The sequence below is a fragment of the Anas acuta genome, chromosome 2, assembly GCF_963932015.1.
Source record: "Anas acuta chromosome 2, bAnaAcu1.1, whole genome shotgun sequence".
Lineage (NCBI taxonomy): Eukaryota > Metazoa > Chordata > Aves > Anseriformes > Anatidae > Anas > Anas acuta.
In genome coordinates, this window is record NC_088980.1 from 76,554,098 (window position 1) to 76,563,730 (window position 9,633).

Below are 9,633 nucleotides of genomic sequence, written 5' to 3' on the forward strand. Positions count from 1 at the left end.
CCTCAGCCTCTAGAGAAAGGATATAGATTCATAGATTCATATTTGCAGTGTGTCTGACTTTACAGTTTATGCAACGTGCTGCTTTCTTTTGAAATAATTGGCATACTCCCTGCTGAGTTCTAAGGACCTTTGAATTCAGTAGAATGGTAGATAGCTCATCTGAGCTCAGTATATATTAATTTTGCCCAGTGTTACCTGCAGGAAACATAACACCTAATTGTGTTTCTGTTTATGAGGTAATTGCATTGAACAACATCTTGGGAACTGCAGCTTTATTGAAAAATGAGAAAAATTAAGTGAAGGGGTGGGGGATAGTGAAACTGGTTAATTCATGTGCATCTGTGAACCTAGAACAACTGGCACAATGCTTGCCACAAAGACATTTGAGACACTTCTTTATGCTGTGCGAGTCATGGTGACATTTTAACAGTTTACAGAAGCTTCCGAGTTGCCTTGCATATTAGTATTAGCTTTGAGATGTGTTGCTGAAATCAGTGGCAATTTGACAGTTCATATCTGAAATAAAGCGTTTGTGAATATGACTTGAAATTCATTGCAATAGTGATGCAGCTGGAATGATGTTTTCCAATAGATATAATCATGTTGCAAAAATGATGTAACATTTGCTAAACAGTGGCATGAGCAGAAGTATGTGCTTAGCAGTACTGGGTAAGAGGAGTACTTAACATATGTAATCAGCAGCAATGGTTTCAAGAGGAAAATAATTTTTGGAAATGCTTAGAGAAGCAGTACAATTCCTTAAAATTGTAAATACTGCATTTCTCAGTCTGATGGGATTTTTCTGTTGTGGATGTAAACTTGATCATATAAGAAAATGCTTCAGAGAGACAACAGCAGCCCTGAGGCTTTTCAAGTATTTTGAGGCAACAACACCAAAGTAATTCTGTGCAGAAAAGCAGCCTGAAACATGAAATTGCTCTGCCTTTTTCACTGGTTTTCACTTTGTTGAAATCATCTGTCTTTGCAGAGTGATGGTGAAGGCAGTGTAATGAACTAACAAATCAAAACAAGCTAAATGTAAATCGTTACAAAAGATAAATGGCAAAAGGGAAACTGCACCCCAAGCATATGTGGAAACTACTGAAATCTGCCCGGCCTGCAAGCCGAACATGGGCCTCTCAGACATCGACGTGACATGCAGAGGGAGCAGAAGAGCAAGCTCAGCCACCAAATGGTGAGTGATCTGTTTGTCCCTACATGGTGGTTTTGATGAACAGGCTTCTGTCTCGTCTATTAGGAAAGCTCTTGTGGTCTGTTTAACTTCTGTGAGGGCTTAGTTTACTTTTGCTGACAGAAGCTGACACTTAGTGAGCTTAATACAGAAGCAGCTATGGCTAGACCTCTGCTGTATTCCGATGCAATGCTTCTGGAAGGAGTCAGTTGAGTTAGTGGAGGAACTTTTAGGAAATGTCTTGGGCCAGTGTGTCTTGTCATATCCCTGTTTCTTTGCTCTAGAAAGTGTGAATGTATACTGAATGGATAGTTTTCTAAACTAAAAAGACAAACCAGGAGAGCCAGAGGAAGAGAGGAGGAAAAGCCCAGAAACCTGTAATTCTACAAATGTTACATTTGGGGGAATTCCTCAAATTCAGCCCATCTTCTGTAAGTTCATGGTGCTTGTAACTTGCATAACAATCAAGTGATTGTAACTCAATATATCTATACATCATTTAGGGAATTAGAGATCTGTGGAACAGGAGCATTTGCAGACAGACGTTCAGGCCAGTTTTAAGTTTTAAAACTGAACTTTGCTAACATCTCTCATGAGCAACACACTTCCTGCTAATGGCAGCTCTTACACAATACTGATCGTCATCACTACATATAAAAGGCTGTTAGTTTTTATTATACATCTATGTTCTAAATTAGTTTTGAGTATGCAATACTGTGGAGATAACACTATATATTTAGCACTAGTGGCCATGGTTCTTGGTAGCCCTTAGTTGCAGACTTCTAGGAGATCTTGCTCAAGAGCTTTTTGAGAGAAATCAGAAATGAAACAGGCTTTGTCCTTTGTCTTCTGCCTTATGTCAGATGTTTGTGTGCTCTTGCTCTCCTCCTCAGAAGAGGAGTCTGCTTATTTGCTTATTTGGTTAGCTTTTGTCTTGCCAATCAGTCTTCATGCATGTTCACAAGGATGTTCCACCTATTTTCATTTCCTTTGCTTATCTTATTTTTGACTGTCATTTTTTGTTACTGGAATGACTCTTTTTTTTTTTTTTTTAAGGAAGCAGATTTATAGTAGACATAAAATAGCCCAGTTTTATTGTAGTCTGCTTACATTTCTGAAAATGATAATGTTAATGTTAGATATGTCTGCGTTAGTCTCTTTAATGCAAATATTTTGTCATAACATTTTCCCAGTTGTGCTGAGAATTGCCACATACAGAGAAAACTGTGTTGCACTTAAGATGCCCACAGGTGATTAAGGAATATATCTCTAATTATACACATGTGGAACATCTTCAACAACATCTGCATAGAATAACATCCCTTTATCATCTAAAATAATTTCTGAAATCTGTGTGTTGGTGATTTATTTTGTCTGTATTATTGGTGTTTTTTTTTTTTTTTTTTTTTTTTAAATCATTTTTCTTGGCAGAACACAGGGAACAAAGATTTGGAAAAAAAGTCAGACTCATGGTTTTGTCTGTTTGTTTCTTTTTGTTTGTTTGTTTGCTTTCTTTAGTGGTGTGCATCTGTGGGTATACTCACACACATGCACATTCTAGGCAGTGTGAAAGCTGGAATAGTATGATATATTGCAGAGTTACTAGAGACAAATACTTTAACAGCTTCCAAGTAAGCAGCTCTTCCTTCTCTGTCACCATGTTCAGTTATAAGTTCCGTGTTGGCACAAACAGCTCAAAGCAAAAATGAAGACTCTTACCAGGGTGTTTCCATGGATACAAAGCAGTCAGTGTTCTCTTCTTCACATTGAACCCTAAAGTTTATCACCTTTTAACTGCTGTTGTTGTTGTTTAATAATGTAAAATAATCTGTTTTTGTTCTACCGAGACTGATTGGAAGATTATTTTAGTTGTTCCAGCTTTCAGGAGTACTCAGAAGTGATAGCAGGATAGGAAGTTAGAGAAAAACTTGTTTGGGGAATTATGTGTTATTATTTGTCAGCATAAATTTTCAGATGGTTAAAAGATATTTTTTGAGACTAAATGAAAAAAAATATATTGTTAGTAGTATACATCTTCAAGCAAAAAGAAAAGTTAGCTTTAAGGAAATTTCCCTTCAGATGATGCTCTCTAATGAGCTAGCTGAGCTAGCTCTACTGAGCTAGCTTATCAGTGCTCTCCTTGGGTGCAGCTACATCAGCTTCCATGTTAGTGAGTGCTGTGCAGAATTTTACACTGTGGTACAGAAATGAGGTTGTGGCTCACATCTGCTCCCCCTGCCTTTGTCTCAGGGCCTTCAACTGCTTCTCATCAAGCTTTCACATGCAGCTGCGAAACAGGGAGCAACCAGTAAGGTTACCAAGAAGAAGGTTATGTTACTATTTCACACTTGTACCTATTCAGTAGAAAATGGATGTTTCAAACAAGTTATCTTTCAGTAGCTGTTTCAGAAGAGCTTAAACAGACATTTAATGGCACGTGGGTAGTTAATTTATAGGCTTCTTAAGACAAATATTTGCTTTAAAGGTGGCTATGTTTAAGAAATGCATAAGGCATGTAACATAAAAATGAATAGGCATGAAGAAGAATGCATAGGCATGCACAAGAAATGCATGCACACGAAATGCATAGGCATGTTGCATAAGGAAATGTAACATAATTGTGGCACTTTTTTTTCATCATAGCATTATGTAGTGTTTTTTTTTGTTGTTGTTGTTGGAAACTTCCCTGTGCACACGGAACACCTGTCAATTTATTGCCTTTAATATACATGGGAATAAGCCATTTCCATGCTTCAAACTCCCAGCAGATTTTTCATAAAACTTTAGTGTTCTTTTTGGCTTAAGGAATCAAAGTTTTATATGACTCGTTGGATTACATTTTTTAAAGGTTGAGTTGCAAAACTGTAATGAACAACACAGCATGCTTAGTCTGATTCAAAGGCTAAAAAAATCAAGAAAATAGTGGTGGATCTCAGATGCATTATTTTTTCTTTATAGTGTATGGATGATTACATTGCCAAACCTCTCAAACCAACTTCTTCAGTTATAGTAGAGCAACAACTGAATCTTGTAGCACTGATACAAATCACTTTTTATTATTATTATTATTTTTTTTTTTATTGCTGTCCTTTATACCATTGAACATGCTATCTTGCACCTCAATACACAAAAGTTTTCAGTTTTAGGAGGGTGGGGATGATGAAGATTTTGCTAAGGTTGATGTTTTCATGTCTGCAGAGCTGAGAAATTATTGCTAGCTCATTCTGAGATGGTCTTAATTCTGTAAACCTGGTAGGTGGCAAATTTTAAGATTTATTCTTATTCACTGAAATTTTATGAGATAAATAAGAGTGGAGGAATCCACGTCTAAGTAGTTTTTTTTTTTGTTGTTGTTTGATTTTTCTGATTGCCGGTGACAATATACAGGTAGCCACATCCAGAAACCTTACATGACATAAAACAAGTGAAGTGCATGTAATCACAGCATAAGGATTTATTACCTTCTGTGCTTACATTCTGTGTAAGAGATTTGTCTGATGTTACAATGGCTTCTCTGATGCTTTCTTTCATTCCTGCTGGAGGTAGCAGAGTATGTTTCTTGAATAGAAAAACAGATAGATTTGACAAAGGACCAGGGCACAAGCAAATCTTAATTCTAATTGTTCTTGTAACTTCAGATTGGCATAAGGAAGGTTAAAAAGGCTTGATTCTCCCTGAGGAAAAACTATTGACTGAAGCATTCCAAGAGTTCCTTGACCATAATCCATGCTCCCTTGGAGAAGAATGGAGTTGCTAATAAAAGCAAACAAACAAATAAAATCAAAAAGCCTCTTAGCAAACATCGAATATATATGTGTGTGTATATATATTTGTAACAGAGAATCATATTCCACCTTTTGTTTGTCAATAATCAGTTTAATGATTGATGACAAGGAAAGAAAACACATCCTTTCCTTCTCAGGGAAGGTGTGAATATTCCTTGATTCCTGGCTCAGCTGCAGCTGGCACATTCAGAAGCTCAGTAGCCATTCACTAAATGACAGCTGTAGTCTTTTAAGGTCACGTAGGAGTAACAAGCTAGCGACAGCATAGCTTGTGAAGATATATTGATACTTTAATGAATGCCTTTTTACAGTTCAAAAGAGAAGTGTGTGTGTTGAGGGGAATATATGAACTATGAAATTTGCTTTTTTAATGTATAGAGGAGCTTCCACCCATATCTGTTTCATTAGGAATAGTTAAAGTGCTTAGTTATTAGAAAATAGTTCTAATACAAGTTCTTCAAAGTGAAAAGAATGGCTGTGTATGTTCACAGAACAGATATACTCACGTTCTAAAGTACTGCATTTCAACTCAGTGGTCTTCTGGAAACAGAGTAGGTGACTATAGGTCATTTAAAAACAGATTTAAAAACAAGTTTAACAAGCCTAACTAGCAATTTAAATATGACACTTGGTTGCCAAACCATTTAATATATCCATTTACATCAGAAACAATTCTGTGTGGACTTCTTTTGAAGTCTCAACATCAAAAAAATAAAATAAAAATAAAATGCTTCATGAAATAAGTAGCAAAAATAATATCTTCCAGCAGAAAATTCTCACTTCTGTAGAAATCTCAAATATTCATAATGGTAATGCTACCATCTTTGTGAGACATTGGGAATCATTACAGAATTTGAAAACACTCAGTGGGTTGTTGGTGGTAATAACAAAACCCAATAAATATTTTGGGATAAAAGAACTCTTAATAATGCTGTGATATCCAAGAGAAAAATCAGGTGAACACTGTAAGTACAGCTGTCTCGGAAAGGCATAATCTAGAAGAAAAGCAATTCTGAAAGAAACAAGATCCTCACAGCCTGCTCCAAAAGATTGTTTTAAGCATGTTTGAATGGCGACAAACCTTATTCTCATCTGGAAAATTAACTTTCAGACCATCTTCCTGTAGTTCATCAGATGTCTTCATGCACATACTTCTTGCATTTAGTCAAATTCTTCATAGAATATGCTTCTCAGACCTCCTTAGGAAACCATTAGGACTGTATTTGAAGTTGACAGCCATTAAAGGCCTGAAACATCATCTACTAAGGTGAACAGATGGAGTAGTAGATAGCTATATTCCTTGGAAACTGCCTTCACAAACTGACTGGTATTTACTTAGGATGTTTTCTAGCACTGCCTGGAACTACATGTGGTACAGGAGCAGGCCGATTTGGGATAAAATAGCAAATCTCATGTGGGACACATGGTTGTAATGCTGCTCTGTGAAGTCCTAAATGATGAGCATAGTTACTTTCATAAGAGAAAATTCTTGATAATAAGTACAGTGTGCTTGCTTGGTATACTTGGATATATTGGGAAAGGGGCGTTGTGTTACTTAATTTCACTTGCATTTTATAATTGTACTGCAGAATGTTAAGAAGAAGGCAAGGATGTACAAGTAGGAATGAAGGAGGAAAACAGTAATAGAAAAATATATCCCTTGTATTTGGGAGACCATGGAACATATCATAAGCATATTTCACACAGTGAAAGAGGAGTTGCAGAAAGATTTCAAGGAGAAAAAAAAAAACTGAGGCAAGTCAAAAAGTTTTATTTTGTAGTTGTTACATAGTTAGCATACAGATGTTGATTCATAGGAGTTGATTGCGTAAGAAGTCAACAACATATTATGTTGTCCAGTATCAAATACAGTATGTGGTAAACTTTATCATTATTTGCACTTTTTTATGCTGTTTACACACAAGTTTTTCCTCCTATTTTGAGCGACATCGTAATCTAATTATTCAGTCTCAGCATGACTTCCCTTTCATGTATGGAGATAGTATGTTGTAATTGTGTCAGTGATCAACCTTTCTTTTTAAGGTCAAAATAATCACCCTTCTTTGGCGGACTTTCTCTTGGACTCTGCAGATTTAATCAGTTGTTACATAGATGGAAAAAAATATCCCATAGAGGTTTAGGGTGATAAGGCATAAAAATTGCAATGCTTTTTTTCTTTATTTGTTTGTTATTTAGTAACATTTAGTGCCAATTAACTTTATTTTTCATATTTCAGTTTGTGTGGTAATGGAAAGATAATAACCCTGTTCTGTAGATCAGTTGATTTATTATCACATGAAAGTGTTTGTGCAGTTTTGTATAAGAAATGATCAGATAAAAATGATAGATTGCTATCTCTAATACATCCTTAATGTTGTTTCACTTGAATATTTCTCATGTGTCCTTGAAAAAATGAGCAATGCTTTAGCTCCCAATACATATCTGACTCTTCCTGTGCTTTCACAGTCATGAAGTGATCACAGTCAAAAAGATCAGTGATGACTGAACTTTCAGTTCAGGAACTCTTTCCAAAGATCAGCTGACCCTGTTTATGCCAACATAAACATTTTCCATTTCCATTTCAAATCCTTTTCCATTTTTCCCTTACTGGTGTGTCTTGTTTTATGTCCTTGTACAGTTACAAAGCAGCTTGAAGTAAATATACCACTTATAATAATTTGTTTGAAAATATAATTGTATTCTGCAATCCCTTTCTGAGAATGCTATAGTTGTCCTGGACCCACAAAACATCAAGTAAACACCATTTTCAGAGACCTGGTGTGCCTTGTATGGAGATTTCAAGCTACATAGTCCCCTGTATTTTTATTTTATTTTTTTTGATAAATTAATGAAACAGTTCACTTCCTTTGCACTTGCCCCAGCTGTCTGCCATCAGTTTCTTAAAATCTCAGGCATTCCATGATTGGTGTCACTATACAGTTCTCTTGCTTTTCCTTTTCCTCATCCATTTAACTTTCTGAACAAATTCATTCTTCATATATTACAATATATTAAATAAAAAGAAGTAATTAATGATGGTAAATAATTATAGGAAAAAAAAATCTGAGGTAATTTCAAAAAGGAAGCTCTCACATATCTGCTATTTCCTTATTAAGAGTTATATGTCTAAAATATTCTTTGCAGTTTTGAATGATGAAGGTGGAAAAGAATGAACGTACCCAGAGATTTTTAGATAGCAAAAAGTTGGTAACAGCATCCAGAGAATCACAAACTTCTGTATATTCAGTGGTATCAGACCACAGAAGAAATCTTCCTGCTTGAATGGAGGATTGCCTAAACAAGGGCTGTAAATCTGGATTAGGAAAAAGAAGCAAACAGTAAACTGATCAGGATCACATTCCAAGTACTGGAAGAATAGGCTGTAAAAGACAGATTTTAAAGATATATATATCTGATCTAATAAACCGTTGTGATTCTTGCCGTTTATGGTAGAACAATGCATTCTGGTAATATCACTTTTAATGTTACTTGTTTAATAAAAATACTGGAGAAACTGTATATTAAAGTGAAAGAAAAAATACTCTTCAGTTTCTTCAGTTCCAGGAGAATTTATTTTCTGAATTGGTCATGACATTTAAAACAAACAACAACAAAATCAAATATAAACTATTCTGTTTTTCCAGTACCTCTGCTGTTGTAATTCAGATCTCTCTTATCATCCATCTGCTTACATAAAAATCTGTTTCTGTTAAAATTATTTGTCTCGTTCTTCAGCCAAGCAAGTTGAATTAAATAAAAAATAAAGATCAGCTGTTTTTGTGGATTCTTCTATAGTTGATTTTGTTTTCTTCTGATATTTTTCTCATACAACTTGACTCTCAAGCTGTAACATATGTTTGTGAATCCTTCTACTACTAATTTGAATGGCAAAATAGAAAAAAAAAACTTTAGCTTGAGGGTTAAATTATTGTAAGCACAGTAACTTTGTTTTGATTGTATTCAACATGATTATGTACTTTTGCAGCTTTTCCAAGATTCATTTATATTAGACATGGCTAGTAATATATTTGAAACAGCAACAGAAATGTTTTCTTGTTAAAAATGTTTGAAGAAAATAACCACAGTATCTTTAGTACTAAACATTCTCTATGTTAATGTCATTTTTCCATAAGTGAAGTGGCAAAAACAAGTTTCTAGTTAACGGGGTATTGGAAGCAAGCATTTCCTACTTACTTCTCTGGTCTAAATCTGGTAAGCTTTAGTGGATAAATGGGCTGCTCATCCTTCCTTCTTTCAGACAGATTTCAGAGGTATTTTAAATGGACATTGCTCCACTATTTATAGAAGATGGTGTAGTCAGAATTCTATAGAGAAAAAAAAAAAAAAAAAACACTTTTTTTTTTTTTCTTAAGTTTGAAAGTGTAACAGGAGGCTTGCAGCCAGTGTGCATCAAAACTGTGTTTCCAACTCTGCTTTGGAAAATGTGTATCTTAGAGAATATACAGGCATGTTCTTGAGCCTGTTTCCCGTGTGTGATGGGATGATTTAGCAAGCAGCGGATCCACTGCTTCCAGCAAAATAATGATTGCAGCAACAATTGGCCCACTTCCACCTGAGTGCTGCAAGGCTGGAAAATACTTCTAATCAGACTTCAAGACCTGTGTAATTGTGTCCACATGACACTGCATGGAGTTC

General features: G+C 35.3%; 1 long non-coding RNA gene across 1 annotated transcript; it reads right to left on the reverse strand.

The window, feature by feature from the left end:
* Positions 1-2,646: 2,646 nt before the first annotated feature.
* On the reverse strand, positions 2,647-9,246 carry LOC137851752 (uncharacterized). Its single transcript, XR_011093432.1, has 4 exons — positions 9,172-9,246; positions 8,157-8,290; positions 4,654-4,750; positions 2,647-3,479 (listed from the first exon to the last, which is right to left on the reverse strand). It is a non-coding gene; the product is annotated as an uncharacterized lncRNA (long non-coding RNA).
* Positions 9,247-9,633: the final 387 nt, after the last annotated feature.